Below are 22578 nucleotides of genomic sequence, written 5' to 3' on the forward strand. Positions count from 1 at the left end.
TCTTTCACCTTCCATACTGAGGTAGACTACAACCTCAGCAGCTGTCTTGACCTTCCTGGGTTATGAGACAAGGTCTTTGTTTTTGTTTTCCGTGCTGGGGATGGAACCTAGGAACTTGGCAAGCTATACTTCCAGCCCCAGACAAGAATTTGCTCCTAAACATGGCTTTTGCAGGGTAACAGACTGATACAAAGACTGCTGTTTCAGTGCAGGTGAGGTTCAAGAAGCTAAGAGAAAGGAGAAAAGAGAAGAGATCAATCAGCTCTGGAAACCAGGACCCCAGAGTTCTCTTGTCCCACCATTCCACTGGCGTTATAAATATCCCTCTCTCTCTCCCCCACTCCCTCTCTCTTCCCCGAGTCTATGTCCACCCCGTGCGGGGAGGGGGGCAGCGCCAGAGGCACGCAGCCTCGCGGGGGCTACAGAGCCCAGGAGCAACCCAACAAGATGCACTTAGGACCCCCGCGACTGGAAGAATGAGCTTGTCCTTCCTCTTCCTCCTCTTCCTCAGCCACCTGATCCTCAGCTCTTGGGTTCACGGGGAGAAGCATCTTGCCCCCAAAGGGCAATCCGGACCCGCGGCCACTGATGGGAACCCGGGAGACTCCGGCAGCCGCCAGAGCACTAGTGGCACGACCTCTTCCAGGTCTTTTCCTGCCTCTTCTTCCTCCCCTGCGGCTTCTCTGGGCAACCAAGGAAGCGGCTTGGAGTAGAGCAGTTTCCAGTGGAGCCCCTCGGGGCGCCGGACTGGCAGTCTGTACTGCAGAGTGGGCATTGGTTTTCATCTGCAGATCTACCCGGATGGCAAAGTCAATGGCTCCCACGAAGCCAATATGTTAAGTTGCTTGATCGCCTACAGCACATGTCCTAGGCAGGCTATGGGAGGTTCCAGAGGGACAGCCAGTATTCTTTGGGCCAAACCGAGCACCTTCTGGAGCCCCATCTCCTGGTACACAGCTGGTCCTGAGAACAGCCGGGCGGGTTGGGTGTACGTGCATCTACAAGGCACATTCATACGCACTCCTCTCCTGGGCTGGGCATGAGGAATGGCTATTCCTGAGGTGAAGGTTACCCAGAGACGGGTGCCCAGACAGGCACCTTGTTTCCACGATGCTGGGCCCCCAAGATGATCCTCCGGCCATGCCTTCATAAAATCCCCCCAAATTTCTTACTTTTCCGTGTTCAATTTCTCTTTACTTTCTGCTTATGAACTATGTTGGTATTTTTCATTAGGCATCAAAGTGCATTCCTTTTCCCTGTACATAGCTGAAGTTAATTTTTTTTTACAGGAATCAAATCTCAAATGCTTCCCTCCTCCAACCATAACCATAAATCCCGAATTAATATAGTATATGTTTATATTGCACATATGTATATACATAGGTACCTGTATATGTGCATAGAAATATATATGGAAAGAGGCAGGGGGAGGGCAGAGATTTTGCCTGAAGAAGGCAGCTATCTGGAAAACTGGACACGTTTGGAGAGGGAGATGTGATGGACATTGCAAGTATTAACTCCAGTGATGTTTAACAGTTTCGTGTCTTGGGACCATGACAATATCTCTTTAGAAGTGCGGACATCCTTGGTCTTGAAGGACAATTAGGGGAAAGTATTTTAAAAGAAACAGAGAGGTTCCATTTGTTGTGGGTACGAATTGTGCAGGATTTTTTTTTTTTAAATCAAGTTCTTAATTTTCTTTGAGTTTTTTTTTCATTAGCATTCTCTTTCTTGCTTCTTTCTTATCTATTCTTCCCATCCACTTCATCTGAGTTTCCAGACCATCACAGCCACTCCACGTATTCCCCTCCCTGCTTCTAGACAACTAAGAGAAGAGGTGATTTGGGGCTGTGTGGGGTACGGGGGTGGATTAGAGCAATCTTCTGCGAGGCTTTTCCATGGTTGGTTCCAATCGCTTTTCCAGAAGGGGTTTGTTCAGCAGATAAATCCATTACCGTGGCCTCTGAGATATGCAGGAAGAGCTGAAAAGTGACCAGGAGATAGCGCTGCCTAGTCATCTGGAGTCAGTCGGTTACTCTCAGGTGTATCTGACTTGTTCTGCCTCAGACCTAAGACCCCACAGGCCAGTAGACTCCTCAGGCTGTGGAGGAGCACAAGCTTCTCTACAGGGCTGACAAACTGTCGGGGGCCTGTGTAGCAGGATTGGAAGAGCACACATCAGCGGATGGCTGGTTGAAAAGCCTCCTCCGGTGGGTTTTAGAGGGCCCGGTGTAAAACCTGGAGGTTTACTCCAGGACAGGAGCGGTTCCACGCTTGACTCCTGAGCCTCTTTAATCTTTTGGGGTGGACTTCAGCTGACTGCAGCGTACTGGTGAGATGTCTGGAGCACCTAGTCCAGAGGGCTCTACCCACACACCCCAGGGAATCCAGCACACTTCTTAGAGGAGCCTATGTTCATATTTTAGAGATCATTTTACTCTGATCAAATAACTTCCACTTTTGGTGATAAAGGGCACTGTCTGTTGGGGTGAAGAGCAAATTTTCTGAAATTTCAGGGGCAGCCAGAGTTATACCTGTTTTAGTATTTTTATTTATCCTTCTCATTTGGTCCAATTTGACTGTTTCATCAGACATCAGAGCTTATTCTCCACTTCCAGCAATCTTCCCTCCTCTTATTTATTTATTTATTTTTAAACAGGAAAACTTTCTGTATTCCATTCTTCTTTCAGGTTATCCAGAAAATCAGCATCAACAGGATAATCTTTGTGTGCTCAAGGGAAGAAGTCCCCACCCCCCAAATTAGTAGGCAGTAAGCAATAAATTGGAGCCAGGGAGCTTAAAAAAATGTGTCTAGGTCGGATTTTGGTGTGCTAGGGATCTCTGAGAGTAATATTCATTCCCTAGATAATCACCCTATTCTCCTCAGAGACAAGACAGGAGTCAAAGATTTTTTTGCAGTTTAGGCCTTGCTAGTAGAGGAAAGTTGTGGGAAGGGAAATGAGAACAGATCAACAAAGTTAAGAAATCACCACTACCTGTAGTTTCCAAGGTATAATTCATTTTAAAATCCATGTCAAAAGTTACCTACAAAAGAGCAGGAATGTTTACTAAACAGTGCCTAAATAAAACTTTAAATAAAAATTCCTAATTTATGCCAGTTTTAAACAGTCTTTCACAGTTTTAATCTATATCTTTCATATGACTTAGTTTCATTCACTTATTCATTCATTTATGCGCCCAATATAGTATGCCTACCTCACTAAGCAGGATATTTTGGTTACTTATGTGCAGTTTTGTTTTTATTGTTTTGTTTTGCTTTCCATAGATTCTTCTCACAGAGAAAAGCACAACTTATACATTCATGTCCTAGTTATTGGCTGCTTTGTCAGGGCAGGAATGTTAATCCTACTTTGTAAAATTTGCTACCATTGTTCAACTAAGAATGTATATAGGATGTCTCATGTTTTGTACAATGGCAGGTAATTTGGAAATTTAAAGTGGGTCCCTGCCCTTACATAGCTGTGAAAGAGAAACAGCATCTTGCTAACTGCTGTTGATCATTTACCTCTTTGAAGGTAGGCACTTGGTGGTTTCCTGATATTTATGTAAACTCAGGTGGTTGGTCCTGAACTATTGTTTAGAACATAGGAAGAAACATTTGTCTAAGTCTCATAAGAGAGACTAAGCTGGGTCAAGGGCATATGGGGTACATCACTTTTATTTATCATCTAATTCTATTGTCTATGAGTTGGCAGTGACAGAAAAACATATTCTGTTTTCTATAAACCAATTACTTCAGAAAAAAGACAAAGTTTTAACATGAAACTTCATTTAACTGATTCTTTTAAATATAATAAGATTTGTTAGATGGAACATATGTTTCACAATTTTCATTTGATAATGAATACTTTTGCAAATTGTAAATATTTCCTAGTTTAACTATCAGAAGCACTCTGTGGTCATAGATTTTGAAACATAATTTCTGTAGGTGTATCAACTAGTACAGTCTTAGTTTCTCTTATAAGATGAAAATTCCAAGTTTTGAAGGCAGGAAGTGGAATCAAACTTACTGTATAGAAACATTATTATATGGAAATAATGGGAAAAGATGAAAAAAGACAAGACAAATGATAAGATGCAACCATTACACAGAAACACAAGGTTTGCTTTAATTTATATGTTTTCAAATTTAGTTTTAATACAGTGCTTCTGTTGACTTCTCTTAGGTCACTGAAGAATAAGAAATCAATACAGAAAGGAAAAGTTTAAGGCTGGAGCCATACAAAACCAAAGCAATCACATAAAATATGAAAATTATAATAACATATTTTGACTAGTTGAACCCTCAATTTTACTGACTTTTTAAAAAATCTGAATTTACTATCAATTTTGGTGTTATGTAGAGTCATACAAACTAGAGGGTCAGTCAAGCCTAGATAAACCAGAAACTATCTGTGCAGAAAAACTCAAGTAGAGATTTTGTTACAAATTTAATCAATAAAGACTACTAAATTGAATATTTCAAGATTCACATTGATAACTTTGCACGAAATATCTGTTGCTGTAAGGATACAAGTAGAGAAACTTCAGTTTTAAATATTTTTCCCTGGGAATTTTCTGATGGATTGTTGAAAGCTTCTGAATACATGGGTTGAGATACCTAAGTTTTTCCATGTTTATTCATCAACTCTAATACTTGTATCTGCTCAATAGAGCACTATTATATTAAAAAATCTATAGAAGACTAAGTTTAAAAACCTATATAGGTGTTTTCTTATTGAAGTAAACTTACTTCTTTAGGAATAACTATCCCTATACGTAAGTGGATTAAACTGTGAGCATCACCTGAGAGATACCAAGAAATTCTTGCTTCCTTCAACCTAGATGTCAACCATGAAATTCTACCAAGAGAGACTACCTACTTCTTTTAAGCATTGCCCTCTTCTTTTAATATTCTTAAATAGGAACATCATAGTATAAAAATATAAAATAACACACCATCTACTAGTACTTTAATTGAGATAATTTATATTGAGCATCTCCCCACACCATAGGAGTGGGCTAGAATAACAGAAGAGTGAGTACTAAAACATGTGTCCCTCCATGAGCACAAAAGGAGTTTTATCAAAAGAAAAAGAGAGGTAGCCAGTGGTCAAAGAAGACAGTTCAATGTAGCGGACATTCATTGACTATCTGTGATCTGTGACACAAGCTTTGTTTCCCACAATTTTGTGTAAGGATAAAGTTTTGGCATCTTTAAGTTTCCATCAAATTTATGATCACAAACTCCCAATGACAAGGGTCTGGAAATCACTGAAATATTTTTTAAAAAAAGGTCAATATTAGAGAAATGTTTCCTGGGATTTACCTACATGTGATTTAATGCAGATGGCTATAAAATATGTAGAATTCTTTAGTAAGTTACTGAGATTTGGCATAGTAAAATAGATAAAATAGGCCTGTGACCTCTTGGGGTAGGGGAGCAAGAATTTAAGGTGTATGTGATGCCTGTAGAATTTGTTCCAGTGTTCAAGAAAATAAGGCATTGTAAACTCACTGCTGACATTAATGTGGAAATTATAATCTTAACATGTCCCCAATGTTAGTCCTTAATTACACTGAAATTTAAAAAGTCAAAACCGAAGTTGCCTGTTTGAAAAACAATTCTTTCATCTAATTTCATCTTTTCTCTTTCCTTTCTTCTTCATTATATTGAATAGAATAGTATATGTGAAGGTGAAAATATAATTTTCTTTTTTAAAAATATTATTTTAGTTGTAGATGGAGACAATATCTTTATTTTATTTATTTATTTTTATGTGGTGCTGAGGATTGAACCCAGTGCCTCACACATACGAGGTAGGCGCTCTACCATTGAGCCAGAGCCCCTAAATATAATTTTCTTAAAATCATAAAATTTTTCCATTCTTATGTAACACCTCATTTTGTAAGAAAATAAACTGTGCAACATGTAATAAAATAATAAATTTCACAAATATTGTTTTATCTTTCCCATATTTAAAATTCATTGCATTGCAAAATGTGCATAACATGCATACAGAATGTATTCTGTGTTGAGATACAAGTTAAATGATTCAAAATGGGTCTTTCTTAAATAATAGAGTATACTAGCTGTCAGAAAGCAATAGTTTACTTAGGAAAAGCAGTAGTATTTTTATTCAGTAAATATTTATAAAGTTCTTTTATCTCAACATCTTTAAAGTTAGGCTTCAAACTCATATTGTACTGAAAATTTTATCTTTAATACTAACATACATTTGTTATTAATATACAGTCAGTTTGCATTTAACAAACCAGGTAATGTCACAGAGAATGGAATCAAGAACATCTAACATTCCAAAACCTTGAGTAAATTGGGAGAAACACAACTAAGTGTCTTTCTCTAGCAACTCCAAATTGTCTCTTTTGTATTTATCACCCTACATATTTGATTTCTCATGTTTTCCCTTTCTTGTTTTATTTGAACATAGTACTCACAAGCAGGTCCCCAACAATAACTAATGCATTTATGATGTTTTTTAATATCATTCTGTAATTCTGATAGAAATAAAACTTTATATGATGTGTTTCAGTTACATTTTAGTAATAATGTTATTAAAACATATTGCATCTCTGTAATTTAATTCTGTAAAGTTAAAATACTACTTTTGCACTACATGTTTACTAAAGCAGTGTATATATTTATGTATACTGCTATCCACGTAGTGTATTTACTTTTATCAAGCATTTTTCTGTGCTTTGCTACTATTCAATAAATTGACAATGTTTCTAAACCTTTGAGTATGTAGTTCAGTCCAATAGTTTTTATAGAAAAATCTATTATAAATAGATGAAAACATTTTGAAGGAAAGAATGTATGGGAAAAAACGTTTCTTTAATGGTTTCTTTCTAAAAGCAAAAGTACTTCCTTCAAAACAGTTTTGTGTTTTTCTATTTGTATATATTAAAAGAAACACTAATACATCAGCAGCTTCAGTTTTTCTGAGCTGTGTTTTATTTCCTTTGGTCTAAAAATGTTTATAACAAAAATAGTTTTTCAGGTATTCCCTTTTCCTGATGAGCTTTCTAATCAAATATTTTAAAGAAACCAAATTGAATAAATAAGCAGCAATATTTGTTACAGTTAGAGGTGCTCAGCTTCCAATGTGCAATGTATTTGCTCAATAATTTTTTTTCATATGAATGTGCTTATTTTCCTTCTTGTAAATTCAATAATTTTACATGTACTTCAAGTACTCCAGAGAAATACTGCTATTGCAAGAAATCAGGTAAACTTTTCTACTGAGCAGAGTTTTATGGTTATCCTAAATAAATATGTATGCTTGGAACAGTACAGACTGGAGTGTTGAGGTGTTGTTTCCTCTCTTCTTCCTTGCTTCGTTCTTTTTTTTTTTTTCTTTTCCTTTGTTCTTCTCTAGGATAGATCTTTTTCTAGCTCTAGTGGACTACATCATTTCAGTCTTTTTTGTTTCTCTGCAATTTGAGGTAGGTAACCAATAAAAACATTATGTTTTTCTCATCTCTGTAATACATTATATGAGAGTTTATGATAAACAGGTAGCCTTTTCAATTGTATGCAGATTATAGGTTTCATCTTTTTAAAATACTCTGTGAACTGTGATGAGCAATTCTTTTGACTCAGTGAGTGTGGACTTAGAAAGTATTGTAGCAGAGAGAGTGACATTGACTTGATAATGCTAGATATGAAATATAAAATATAAATAATACTGTAATAAAATATCTCATTAATTTTTTTAAGGAAATGATTCAAGTACAAGATGTTTAAAAACATAGTCCATAAAACATGTGTTAAGCCAATGTTATTCATAACGTTTTCAGTATCTTGTTATGTGTAGTCTTTAAATGAGCTACTTGCTAAATAATTGAATACTGTATATATTTATTTACACTCAAATTGTGATGATCAGAGAAGAAGGATTTATTTTTTTATAAATATTGTTTTCCAGGCTTTCCAATGGTTTATATTAATTTTGAGAGCACTCTATGACTTTAATGTTAAAAATAGCATGTTATCTTTGATGGAAAAATAATGGATGGGAATTATTTTTTAAAATATTTACCAAACGTGCCTTTCTGATTCTTTTAGAACCTGAAAAGATTCTATTGCCAAACATAGTCTACTAAAAGCAGTTTTCATTTGAAAAAAAAAAAAGGATTACTGATGATGCAAAATCAGATTTTTTGAATCTCGAAATTAATTATTTAAAAGAATACTTGAATGATAGCTGTTTTTCCATATTTTTATTGGTGCATGATAATCATAAACTAGCTGTTTTTTCAACAAAGTGAATGTCACAAAAATAAGAATGTTAAATACTAAATTCTTTTTTTTTAACAACAGTAATAAAGAATGGCTAGAATCTATGTAGAAATTTAATTCTTCGCAATGATATATAGAAGAGTCTGTGTTTTATTTTGGGATTTCTGTCATCCTAGGTATTTGGGAAATATTTGCTGTGTCTCAGGGGATTGTAGGAATACGAGGAGTTTTCAGCAACAAATTTTTAGCGATGTCAAAAAAAGGAAAACTCCATGCAAGTGTAAGTAGAACCACTTTATACTTGTTCAAGTTGTTATGGAGATTTTACATTTGTAACAAAGAATCAATTGATCTTCCAAATTGGTAGAAAAGACAAATGCCTTGCTTAGAGAATTTGTTTTTGGTAAAATTATACGTACATAAAACCAAGAGAATTCTATGTGGGTCTCTAAGCATTTACTATTTTTTTGACTTGAAAAGGTATTAGAGTCTATAAAAAATTTTCAAGGTGAATGTATTTGGAAATAACTTTTTCAAAGTGGTTGCCATCTTTTATTTCTTAGAAGGGCCCAAATGTGGAGCAGTATTACAATACTGCACAACATTTAAAATTTTCATGTTTGTGGAGATGGTGTATGTTCAGTAAATGAATTTCTTGTTTAATTTTAAAAACTATTTACAATGTTAAAAAATCGAATCTAAGTAGCATAACATATTTTCACATTAACAAGTAGGAAGGGAAGAAGCCAGTAATAAGAAGCCTTTAACTTCCATGAAAATTTTTTATTTGAAGAATTTGAGGAGTTTTTCCCCTGTATTTTGTCACATCAAATACAATGACTTCTTAATGCTATAAAGACTATTTTTGCACTTTAAAAATTGCTTCACATCACTTACAAGGTTTGGCATCAATTTATAAATTATTTATTTTTTGCTTTGTTATTAAAACACCCTTCACATGGGAAATATTAAAACATTTTAAAGGTAATAAAATACATGTAACTTAGCATTCCCACTCTGATTCTGTTTATTTATATTACTATGTACACATGGCACTTAAAAATGATTTATGTTTTCTCTGTGGTATACTAACTTTCCTCACATTAAATAATTTAAAAAAAATTATTCTTTGAAATTAGTTTTTTAGCTCATATTCTTTTTAATTCTTAATAAATTAATTGTTGAAATATTACCTTTCCTATTTTCAAAGTGTAGGGAACTTTTAGTTGAATGCAGCTAATTGAAAGTTACTATTTATTATTTTTATTTTATGTGGACTTTTGAGAGTTGCACTTTGTTAAATGTGTAAGACCTTCATAATTTTTCTTTCCTTTAGATAAAGGTGATTTGTTAATAATTTTGAAGGATTCTCTAGAGTTGGAGCAATTTCTATAGTCACTTCAGGATTAAATGAGATAATACATATAAAGTACTTAGAACAGTGTTTGTATATTGGTATTATTGTGTTGAATAAACACTACCTATTAGTATATGTAATAAAATAAAAGTAGTATAAATATAACAAACTACTAGAATCTCAGTTTATTAAGATACATAGAAAACCCCTTTGTTTTAAACTTTAAATAATTAATTGCAAGAGTTATAAAGTTATTTGCCTATTTTATATTCTGAACTCATTATTATGCTCTAGCAAGCTATAATATAGTATTTATAAAATAATTGTTCTGATGGAGCAATTAAAAATCTTTGATTTTTTTTATTTATGTATTTTAAGGGACAAAATTCTGCATTACTGTGGAAAAAGACAAACATTTCATTTTATTAAAAAATAACATTTGATTTTTAAAAATCCACATACAGATTTTGAAAATAATGATTAAATGCCTCAGGACAGAGTAACTTTTCCCCAGACTACTTTAAGGTTGTAAAAGATTGAAACACCTTCAAAATCTAAGCATCAGAATAATATATGATGTACACAAGGGAATTTTCTCTCATTGGTTTGTTGGTTATGCATGAAAATTTTATCTTTGAAAATATTCTGATTTATGCACATTTATACATGCAAAAAATAGATTCAACTTGGATCAGCTTAAGGATAATTGCCACAGAAAGCAAAGTATTATAAATGGATGTCAATTAGAAAGGTCAAGCTGAGAGGTTAGGATACATGATTCCTCTGTCAAATGCAAGTAACAAATTTCTAGAAATTTGACCCAAATGTCTAAGGATGACTGGTGGAAATAATGCAGATAATGCAAAAACAGCATCTGTTATTCTTTTTCATCTTGGCAGGCTAAAGTTATTTCATGGAATAATGACTTTTAAACAGTACAAAGCAAGTCTTGCTCTTGTCACTCACTGAAGCTCTTTGATATAAAAGTCATTCTGATGACTTTGAGCTGAATTGTAGATAAAAAAATTAAGCCCTGTGATTATGTGGATTCTTTTAAAACCAATTGTTCAATCCCACTTTCTCTTATCTGAGCTTTTATTGGCACTTTCTCTATATATGGAAACCTAATTAAATTATAAAGTGATTTATTTTTTAAGAAGTTGAATTCAGAAATAGCATTAATCCTAGTAATTATCACTTTTATGCCCAGCTTTCCTGTTTTCAGCTTCTAGGTAAACATGTTTTGAAAACTGTTTTCATAACTTAAATATGATTATTTGATGGAGTTTTGATTTTTATAAAATCACACCATCATCCTAAAGGCCAACAACTCATACTTTTAGGAATAGAAGTATAATTTGTGAGTTATTTTAAACTAATAATTGTGCAGAAGTATTTTAAGAGTTACCTTTAAATTTCTATCCACAAAGTAAATATAGAAAATAAGTGTATAAATGTAAAATATTCATTTAATCCTGGGGAAAGTAGTCCCCCACTGCACTGGGAAATATTCATGAATAGTTGTAGGTTTTCAACTTGGTTTTTATAGTAACAATCAGAGTATTAAAAATTAGTTACTAGGCAGGCATAATGGACTTTCAGAGTCCTGTAAAAGCTCTTTCATTCACATTATCTCATTAGATAATGAGGTGAGGAAAGAACCTGAGATGTTAAATTATTTTCCTAAGGTCACACAGTTAACAAGTTATTGAACCAGACTATATCCTCTTACAAAGTTCTGTCTCTTTTTAAAACACTGTAGTGCTTGGAATATAAAAGTTAGCTTGAAATAAGACATGGCATTTTGGAACCAATTGCATTGTTTTCATGTATTTACAAGGATTAGTAAGTGCATGGCTTAATAAAATTTTCACATAACTTATAATAAATTAATACTATGGCATATTCTTGGAATATTTATAGTATTTTTAAAATACCTAAACAAATGAATAATTTTGGATATGTAAAGTTGCACATTTCCTTCTAGCGCTCTCTCTTTCTGATTCCAAACACTTTTATTGTACTGACTCCCCTCCATCCCTGACCCCTTTACATCTCTCTTCCAGAGAGGAAGAGATGTGTCTGCCACAGAACCTATCAGAGACTTTTAAAAATGTCGGGTATCCAATGTGATGATGTGTGGCTTAGGGGAACCCTCTCAGTTTGAACTTTCAAAACAGAAAAGATCAGTTTTGTCCACAGAAATCTTTTAGTAAGTGCTTCATCTATCATCAGTGGACCCAGAGATGTCCAATTGAAATGGCCCAGAGTGAGTAGATTTAGGCAACGTGGATGCAGATTTCATTTTTATGCTGAGTTTTTAAATTCTGAAAGATAAATTTCATTTGAACTTTAGTTGTTGTAAATACGCTGGGCTCGCTGTTCTTTCGAGTCTCTCAGTCACATATAACTTTCCTTAAAACTTTTGGTTTACTCTAAATATACAACACAGTCAAATTCCTACCATGCAGGTTTTTTCAGCATTCTTTACAGGATGAAGGTGTATGGTCTTCACCTTGTCAAAATGCGTCAGGAGTCATGGCGAGTAGGAAGAGATAATTGCTTCCCAGAGAGCCATGAGTGTTAGTCAGAGCCATCGCTGTGGCCTCTGCTCTTTTTCTCAACACTTTCCTATGCTGAGGCACTTTATGAGTCTGAGTGTCATTCTCTGTTTCTGCTCTCCCTCAGGTTTGGGATATTTACTGAAAGACCCCTTAGAGAGTCTTTCTAGATTCTTATGAGAATGTGGTTAGATCACCAAGGCTGAACCCTGCTCCACTCTTACTGTGTCCTTGTGCTTATTCTTTCTATTGTTGGCTTTATCAACCAATAATGGTAGGAAAATTACAGTAGCAATCTATGGGATGATTAAGTGAAATGAGATAATACATATAGAACGCTGAGAGTAGTGCTGGACAAGTGTTCAGGGCTTAAAAGTTTAAACGGATCTTCCTGGCAGCTGGTGGAGGATCTTCAGTCTCTTTCTTTTGGATTTTGAGGTCAGTTATTTAGAGAAGACCCCAGTCCTATTTGTCATGGAAGTTATCCCCCTTGTATCTAGACTTTTTGTGCATACAGTGAATCCTTATCTATCTACTGAGTTTTCCTTCTTCCAAGGAACCTAATTTGAAAGCAAATTCCCAAGTTTCTGCTCTTAAAAGGCGAGGATTTCCTAGGGTCATAATCTTGTAATTCTTAGTGTCCATCTTTTCTCCCCCACCCCCTGCCAAAATGAAATCCCATGAAAGGTGGTTATTATGTATTCTTTAGCATTTTCGTAAATTATGTGTGATAGCTCACTGTCTATTGGGGGGAAACATGTCAGCTTATTTTAAAGATCCAGAGAGAAGCATGTGTTGGAATTATTTTTGTTTCATAGGGTTTTAGGGGATCATGTTTGGAAAGAAAGCTAATTGCAGAGTTTACGAAACAGGCATGGAATGTATGCTTGATCAGCCCTGAGCAAGGACTAGAACATCCTCCTTTCCTGGTTCCAGAGGGTGCCAGCTGGCTTGCTAGGATGAGAATCTGGGCTGGACTTCCTGTGCTGGGGGCAGAGTGAGGAGGGGTCAGCAGCCCCTAAAGTTGGGCACATTCACTAGAAGGGGAAATGGAGGCTTGAGCAATACTTATCTTCATCCTTAAAAAAATAACCTAATAAGCTTCTCTCTTCCAGTCAAGACCATGAGCTTTATCAAGACCTTGGCCTATGGGCTGGGGTTGTAGCTCAGTGATAGAACACTTGTCTCACATGCATGAGGCACTGGGTTCAACCCTCAGTAACACATAAAATAAATAAACTAAAAAATAAAGATATTGTGTCCATCTACAACTAAATGTGGGTATATACATATATACACATATGTGTGTGTATGTGTGTATGTGTGTGTGTGTGTGTGTGTGCATATATATAATATATATATATATATATATATATATATATATATAAATATATATATTCACTTCCTTTAAATTTGCCCTGTGTAAGTCTGGCGAGAGAGCCTACTTTACTGAGGAAGTTTGCCTAAAGCAAGGGATGGTGTTACATTTCTCTGATGGTTTGGGAAATGGCACTTGTTATTTATCCTTGTTTTAACATGAAACAACTTCAGAGCCAATAAGATCCCATAAAAGCTGGGGTGACAACCTTGGTTTGAATAGTGTTGTAGAAAGAGGGTTAGTCTAGGAATAAAAAGATGAAACCTAATTCACAGGCCCAATCTGGCACTGGATAAATGTGGACTTTAAGTGAACTATTTTCTCTGATTGACAATCACATAATACTATTTTAATAGTCATGAATTATTAGAAGAGGTAAGTAATATAGGTAAGCTGTGAGACACACAGTAGCCTTCAATAGCCCAGGTTTTATAGAGCTATTAAAGACATCAGAAAGAAAGGTCCCATCTTCTACCATGTTTCTCCTGATGTGGTCCTTATCTCACCTGCATCAAAAAGCTGGGATGCTGGTTGACCATAAAAGCCCAGGCTCTCACCTCACACTTACTAAAACATAGTCTCTGGATATAACTCATAGGATCTGCATTTTGAACTGGATTCTTTAATAATTTTAGTAATTCATGAAGTTCAGAAAAAAGATCCTGTGGTTGGTATTCCTCATTGTGTTACTTTGTTGGTTGTGATTAAAACCAGGTCTATATTTCTTTGGCAGTCTAATAGGAAGAACTGAGATATAGAATGGGTAGATGTCTAATGTTAAGCAGGAATTATGGCCATGCTCTGAAGATATCATGGTAGGATAGGGCTACAACTGACCCATGTGTGGCTTAGGTGGTAAAGAGTAAAAAGCAGCCCTGAGGGTGCAAAACCCTCAGAGCAAAACCATACAAAATGGAGTGGGCTTTGGGTTCCTGTTCAGGGCAACCTCATTGGTGGGGTTAGGGATAGAAATCAAGGAGCAATGAATGTAAATATAAAAACCAGAACTAGTAATGCATGCTGCAAGAAAACTTTACTTAGAGAACAATGATCATTTTTATTGCACTCTATAATAACAGTTGAATTGGTGAATGATGTTAGTTCATAACACTTTAATTATTTAGATTTAGCTGATTATTTCTTCATTTTATATGTTCTTTCAAGAGAAAGAGGCAAATCAAAAGAAAAAAATAGTGAAATAGAAAACTTCACAGTCTATGATTTATACAGGCATTAATGCAAATTCACTCCTATCTCCATACCACATTCATATACTTCCTGCTTACTTCTATAGTTGCACATAAATAAGAATTGGCATTTGCAGAGCCTCAATTCATTCATTGTAAGATTCTCAATCATCATAGAGCATGGTATTTACTAAGGAACAAAACTATGTTAAGGCTTTAGGGAGTTTTTTTAAAACAATGTTGTTTTATAGAGATTTTCTACTTGGATTAATTGATCCTCTGTTTAATTCCAATTTTGTAGAACTAGTCTTTTCTGAAATATCCTAGGTAATCTTAAATTTTGCTTTCTTTAAAATGAATTTAAACTTTTAAAAAACATTAATTGTTTAAAATATGTTCTTCACTGTGAAGAGATAGGTAGAATCAAGAAAGTGATTCTTAGTTTGGACACACTGGTACATGACTGTAATCCCAAAGGTGGAAGCCAGAGGATCACAAGTTTGAGGACAGCTTTAGCAACAGTGTGATCCTGTGTCAAAGTAAAAATAAGAAAGGGCTATAGATGTAGGTAGAGCACTCCTGGGGGTTCAATCCACAGTAGCACCAAAAGAAAAAAGAAAAAAAGAAGGAAAAGACAGTATCTTCTGATGAAAAAGTTCTTGTTTCCCTTAGCAGTGTGCTTCCCTACCTTGAAGTAATTTGGTTATTCCAGGAAACATAGTTTAATGTGTTTAAGTTTTATTTGTTTTGATAATTTGGAGTATAGGAAACTACCTAAAATTCATTGATTTCAACATTTTGTTTTAATTTTATAAGCATGGCTTGTTGAAGGTAATTTGAGAGATGAAGGAAAAATTAAAGACAAAATACAGATCACTTAAATCATCAAAGAACCTGGGAAGGACCATACCTCTATAAAGATAGAAACCACCATAGTGCTTAGGTGTTACATAGTCAATAAATATCTATTATATTTATTATTAAAACTTATTCAAATTATATTTGAAATAAAGCTAGTTTTTTTTTTAACAAACATTCTAATGATTGTTTCTGTTGTAGTGGCCGATGGTAGTAGGGCAGTGAAATGATGGGAGTTGTGGTTTCAGTAGCTTATTTGAAATTTGATCACCTCCCTACTTTACATCTTAACTACAGAAAAAGTCTGTATGCCATCCTTATTTTTCTATGGAAATAATGCATCTCTATTATTTGAAAGTGTATGGTTTATTAAAGAAATTTATAAAAGTCAAAGGACAATTTAAATATGAGAAGTAGCCTGGAAATTTTATTATGCAAAATTATCTAGTGGTAAATGTATATATTTTAATACTTACACCTAATACCTATGCTTCTTGGTGACTCTTTGCAATAAAGATGCTCCCGGCATGACATTACATGCAAAGATGTACTTCTGAGGGTCACAATCTTATTGGAGCAAGACTGCAAATGCTGACAAGAACAGTCAATCCTTCAAGAAGAAACTAGATCTCCTGGTGGAAAAAAATAGCTGAAGTAGTTTTCTCAAATGGTTCTGTTCTGTCAGAGCTGGAAGACTTTTTCAGACAAAACATTAAATTAGAAGCCAATTAAGAAAGCCAAAACAGTCTGACTGCTTTACTCTTGTTTTCATGTAGGCTTTGGGGTGCATGAGGGGCTGTGAGTGTGTGGGTCCTTAGCACTCTGAATATATCTCTACTCTGTGGGACAATTAGATAACCCTTGAAAAACTGATAGTCTGACCAGCCACATCCTAAAAAGGCTCCTTCTAAGAAAGAACTTAAAAATAACAATCTTGAGGAAAAAAGGAGAATATTTTTTTTAGGTAGAGCAATTTTAATGGGTGGGGTAGCTAAATTTTTCACTATTCTGAGACACTTTAAGATGGAATTGACATTTTTTGAAAATATGTGATGGTGTGTGTGTGTGTGTGTGTGTGTGTGTGTGTGTGTGACGATCAGCCACATTAACTGAAAAATTACATGTTCTTTAACATAAGGATAAACAAGGTTAAATAATGTAATACCTTTAAAAATCTGGATAAAGATTGGATAAAGCAATTACTGTTATTTTTATAAAAGAGAGGTAAAAGTCAGGTCAAGTTATAATGTTGTATATATACATAGTACATAATATAATGCATTATCTATACATATTCAAAAAAGTTATACAGCTATATTTTAAGAAAAACTCTCCACCTCCATCCCTTTAACCACTAAGCTATGGGCCCAGCCCTTGTTCTCTTTTTAACGAAATGCTCTTTGCCTTTCTAAAATGCTTGTCCTGTTATGGAGCCAGAAATATTCCAGATGGCTACAATTTTTATTTTAAAATAAAACTTTAAGATTATCTAATTAAATGGAAGAGACGTTTTAAGAGCTAAGCACCAGCTATAGGCAGATACATATATTTAACTTGTAAGAAGATCTTTTAAATAAAAAATGAGAACAATAACTATGATTTCTAAGGTGACATCATCATTGAACTCTTGGCCTAGGCATAGGCTAGTGTGTTGTAAGGCAGAAAGAGAGAAATGCCACACGTTGAGGTGGTTCTTTTAACACACCTGCTCCTAGCCTGCTGGAGATCAAATCCAGGACATTGACCAGAAGACTTGGGGAAGACCTAGGTATATAGCTTCATAGCCCCGAAATAAGGAGCTGTATTGCACTTGAATGTAAATAACTCTGGTGAAGTATTGAATATATGATAAATGTGCTGTTGTAAATGCTCTGATCCAGGTTGTCTTCTGTAATTGTCAGTACAAGTCCAAAAGTCCATGGGTATTTCAACTGTGTGTCTAGTAAATTGCTTTGCATTATCTGGACTTTTGGGTTATGGTGTTATGATCTACATTGCAAAGTTTGACATTGCTAGAAAAAGCAAGAGCAAAGGATACTTTTATTCCAGCATAGAACATCTTGCCTGAAATAGAAATGCACGGCTTTTAGTGTTTTTATGTATGGGGGAAAAAATATTTGGTATTTCTAACCTCAGTATTCTATGCCATGGAGCTCCATGAACCATAAAATGTAGGAATTTAGACTGGTAGACACACTCTTAATTCCTTGAAGGTTATGGACTCTTGAGTTTGATGAAAGGTAAAGATCCCTTTCCTACTAAAATATTTCTATTTTCACAGTAACCCTGTGGGGTAAGGCTTGTGGACAAGGGACCTAAGGCAAAGAGCTCCAGTGGCAGAATTGGTATTTGGTAGCATGTCTGGCCCTACGCTCACACTCTTTCCCCTACCATACTCCTTCCAACCCTAGTTCAGCAAACCAGGCCCTTTCTGGTCTGGTATTGATCTACTTTGTCAGCCTTGTCTGTTGTTTTTTTCCCTCATGCCTCCCACACGGAAGTCACACCAAACTGCTTAATAGGCATTCAAACTGTGACGCTGACCCTTGAATATGTTCCTGCTCCTGGGAAATTCTTTCTCATTTCACCTGCCTCCGTGACATCGGCTCAAATGTCAGCTTTTCAGGAAGACTTTCTGCTCTCTTCGCTTCACCTCTGCCCTCTTAGATGCCTTTCCTCTAAGTTGTCATTGTAACCTCTGAAGACTTTCTACTCATAATTCCACTTATTAAGATGCACCATGATGATGTCTGTCTGTTTGCTTTTCCACTATTGTGTGAACATTTCAAGGTCAGTGTGTGTGTGTGTGTGTGTGTGTGTAAGATATGGCTAAGGTGTTAATACTGACTCCAGTATGTTTTTCTTTCTACACTCTCTCGTATCACACATTTAAAGCTATATTTTTCTGAAAGATCTCTTAACACATGCAATATTAATAGGGCCATATGCTACTTCTCTCTCAGCAGCATGAATTACACTGATAACATTGAAAATGGATGCTTGTTTCAAAGGAACAGTTTGACCCCATTTCTCCAAACACAAATTTATGTTTTACTAGGCAATTGTTTCTTAGTAGTATAGTTCTATTTATTTTCTTGGTGACCTAGAGGGGGGAAAATCCTATCTACAGATTTTTATCTATATGATTTTAAAAAAAACAACTATAAATGTCAAAGTTTTATTTAAATAGTAACAATGTTTTAATGTATTAGGAGTTCTTAATGTTTAAATGAGGAGTTCAAATTATCATTAGAATACATATATTAACATTGTGTCACCAAGTACACTGTGAACAGAAATCATAGTTACAAAGATGAATAAAGAATAAATATGTAAATAAAAGCAGGAAGTTTAAAGCAACTTAAAAAGAAGCAAATATGTTTTTATAAAAGGGAATAAAGTAGGAGAGCGAGGGATCAATAGAATTCTTGGTTTTTCTTTTTTGGTATGAGACATCATATTTCATTACATGCTGAAAATATTACAAGTTAAATTTTCTCTTTTTTTCCCCATTTAGGCCAAATTTACAGATGACTGCAAGTTCAGGGAGCGATTTCAAGAAAACAGCTATAATACCTATGCTTCAGCAACCCACAGAACTGAAAGGACAGGGCGGGAGTGGTACGTGGCCCTGAATAAACAAGGGAAAGCTAAACGGGGTTGCAGTCCTCGGGTCAAACCCCAACACATCTCCACCCACTTTCTACCAAGATTCAAGCAGTCTGAGCAGCCGGAACTTTCTTTCACTGTTACTGTTCCTGAAAAGAAAAAGCCACCTACCCCTGTCAAGCCAAAGGTTCGACTCTCTACACCTCGCAAAAGTCCCAATACAGTGAAATACAGACTCAAGTTTCGCTTTGGATAACTCTGATCTAGGCCTTGCGAGAAAGCATTCTTTTCCCTCAGGAGATTCTACAGGTGTCTTTGGAGCTCTGGAGAAAAATCTTCAGTCACAGCTTCGGCTGGACTCACTCTGTATGAAAAGTCAGGTCATTTGTTTCAGTTTGAAGCAAAAACGTTTTTTTTGATAGGAATGGAACTGGAATTCTTTGTACTTACAGGAGGAGCACAGCACTTCCGTTCAGAAAGCCTTTTGCTTTATACTTAGGGGATATTTAGAATTCCACATTTTCAGAAAGTCAAATAGCCTGGACTATGTATTTTTCTGACTTTTACAGCTCAACCTGAAAGAATATACATGATACATTTTTTGTTTTTGGTTTCCAAAGAATATTTTGATGCAGATAAAATATTTTATTAACTTTTATTTTTGTTTTTTAAATTACTTCTGCATTGTTCATATTTTCTTACTTTTGCTATTTTAACTAATATGGCATAAGCAATCGTTTTAATACTGTTTATGAATTATAAATGTGTTTAGAGCTTATTTGTAACGTGGATTTCTTTTGCAATTTTCTACTCACTGCACTATTTTTATTTTATTTTTGTTTTTTAGCCATACCTCAGCTAATGTAAATTTAGTTTGACGTTTTAAAATGTTTAAATTCTCTTCCACAGCATCAAAGGCTCAGCTTGGATTTGTGTGTATGCGTGTGTAAATTTATGACATTATGTGAAAACCTACCCCTTTAACGGCTGGTTAGAAATTAAGGAGGAAAAAAAAAGAGTATTTTAATGAAACTAACAGTTGTAGGTAAGGAAAAGAATTAGAGGTAAAAGTACTCTAAGTTTGTAGCATTTTTTGAGATCTAATTCTGTCTTGCCTTTGCTTCTCCTGTTATCTTACCCCCTGCCCTCATTCTGGAACAGCTGAAGGAATACATTTTATTCTGTCCATCAAGCATACACTATGAAATCGGAGTGCTTAAAAATACTTCTGTGACCCTCTGCAATGCTTGTTGTATAGATCTACAGGGAGTAACCACTTAGAGGGAAATGATGGAGAACTGAAGGAGATGAATCGCTGAACAGTTATCAATGTCAAGTCTGGTTGTCAAAAAATGTTCTTATTATTCAGTCAAACATGCTTTGAGCTTCGTATCCTAAAAGTAACCATTCCAGTGAATAGATCTGCCATTTTACAAGGAAATTTTATGATACATATAGATAGATAGATAGATAGATATAGTCTATCTATCTATCTATCTATCTATATATATCTGACATACATATATAGATACATATACATTATATATATATACATATATATATATATATATATATCTGATATAAATAGATATTTAATCTCATCTTGTGATATGGGAGACCTGGGAATTTGATGAGTTGAAATGGCACTTCATTCTCAACCCAAATACTGAATGCTGAACATAAATTGCAGAAAATATAACTCATGGAATTTATTTTCTTGGATAATCATTTTTATTGAGTTCTATAAAATACAAATGTTCATCTTACATTTGGAAATGTTGTAATAAAAAAAGCATAGCTAATGGTTAGAAACATGTCTTTCATAATAAGAGCCAAATAGTTCATAGAGAGTTGGTAGTGTGCACTGAAGTATGTTTACAGAATATTGATAAGACTGGGGGTATAGTTAGTGATAGAGTGCTTGCTTGCCTATTGCTAACAAGGCCTTGGGTTTGTTTCCCAGTATGCACATCATAATCATAATAATGTTAAACTTATTTTCCTAAAACAAAGTTCAACTTATTATGGTGCATAAATAGGGTGAACTTACCAATATTGAATTTAGTACCATACACACAGATTGCCTTATTTATGTGTATATTATATGTAGCATATGAAAATCTACCCATGAATTAAAACATCATGCATGTACTTTTACATATACTTTTAATCACTTATTATAAAGTCAACAATCTGTTTATTGCTCCTTGTTTTAATGTGTGATTTTTTAAAATAGAAAATGAAATGCTACAAAAGTTTTAATTAGCTTAGACTTTAGAATACCCCTAAGTTAAATAATGTTTTGCAAATAAAGATATGCCCAACTACTTTTCAAGTGGCATATCATCTTAGGCATGCAGTATAAAGCTATAAATACTATTCTAGTTCACTTTATTCTGTGGTTAAATTTTGTACACTGAATATCAAATTCTTACTTAGGATGCATGGAGAATTTAGATTGTAAAACAGGAGACTTGTAAACATGTTTAAATGAGCAAGGAAAAGATAATTATAATGATGATTAACAGCAAACTAAATTAAACTAATGCATGCATAAGGCTAAATGATACTCACAGTTTACATTAAGTTAAAAAAATATTAGCTTATCTGGTCCTCCTTGTTTGATTTCATTAGCATCTGAGGGTTAAAATAGGCTACCAAATATATATTATGCAAGTGAGGATTAATTAATTTCAAATTTTAAAGCCAGACTAAAGTTTAAAAAAATAAATTACACTTAAGTTTACTGGTCATATGCAATTATATTTAATTAATACTCAGTGAAGCATAAAGTCACCTAAATTAATTAATTAAATGAACTCATGCACAGGTAGCATGTACAAATATAACGCCTTACATAACTTTCTAAAAGTTCATGGTTATGTGGTTTTTGATGATTTTTAAGTAACTAGATCTAACCAAACTCAAATAAAGTTTTAGTCAATATGTTAATATAAAAATATCAATGAATTTTACACTAATATTTAAGAACCTAATTTGTTTCAAAGACAAATGACAAACATTTTCAGACTGATATTTCAGATTTATTAATTATATTATATATAATTTTTAATTTAAGATGTTCTTTATCAGGAACATCTATAGAGATACACAGAGGTTTCCAATGTAAGAACACTGTGGATTTTACTTTCTTCTAAAGAAACTAATTTGTGAGTATGGTATATATAAAATTATCTGAGTTCTTTTAGCTTAGTTATAGTAATCTAGCAGTTTGATCTAATAAGGAATACAGGCCAAAGTTATTTCCACATGCTATGTGTGTATATAAATATATATTAATAAATATATAAATGTATACACTATGTTAAATAAACATATAAGATAAGTATGTATATGTTTATATA

At 34.3% G+C, this 22578-nt stretch overlaps 1 pseudogene; it reads left to right on the forward strand.

Moving 5' to 3' along the window:
• The first annotated feature begins 476 nt into the window (after nucleotides 1-476).
• LOC144252069 (fibroblast growth factor 5-like) lies at nucleotides 477-19469 on the forward strand (annotated as a pseudogene).
• The last annotated feature ends 3109 nt before the right edge of the window (nucleotides 19470-22578 follow it).

The sequence above is a fragment of the Urocitellus parryii genome, unplaced genomic scaffold (genome assembly GCF_045843805.1).
Source record: "Urocitellus parryii isolate mUroPar1 unplaced genomic scaffold, mUroPar1.hap1 Scaffold_37, whole genome shotgun sequence".
NCBI lineage: Eukaryota > Metazoa > Chordata > Mammalia > Rodentia > Sciuridae > Urocitellus > Urocitellus parryii.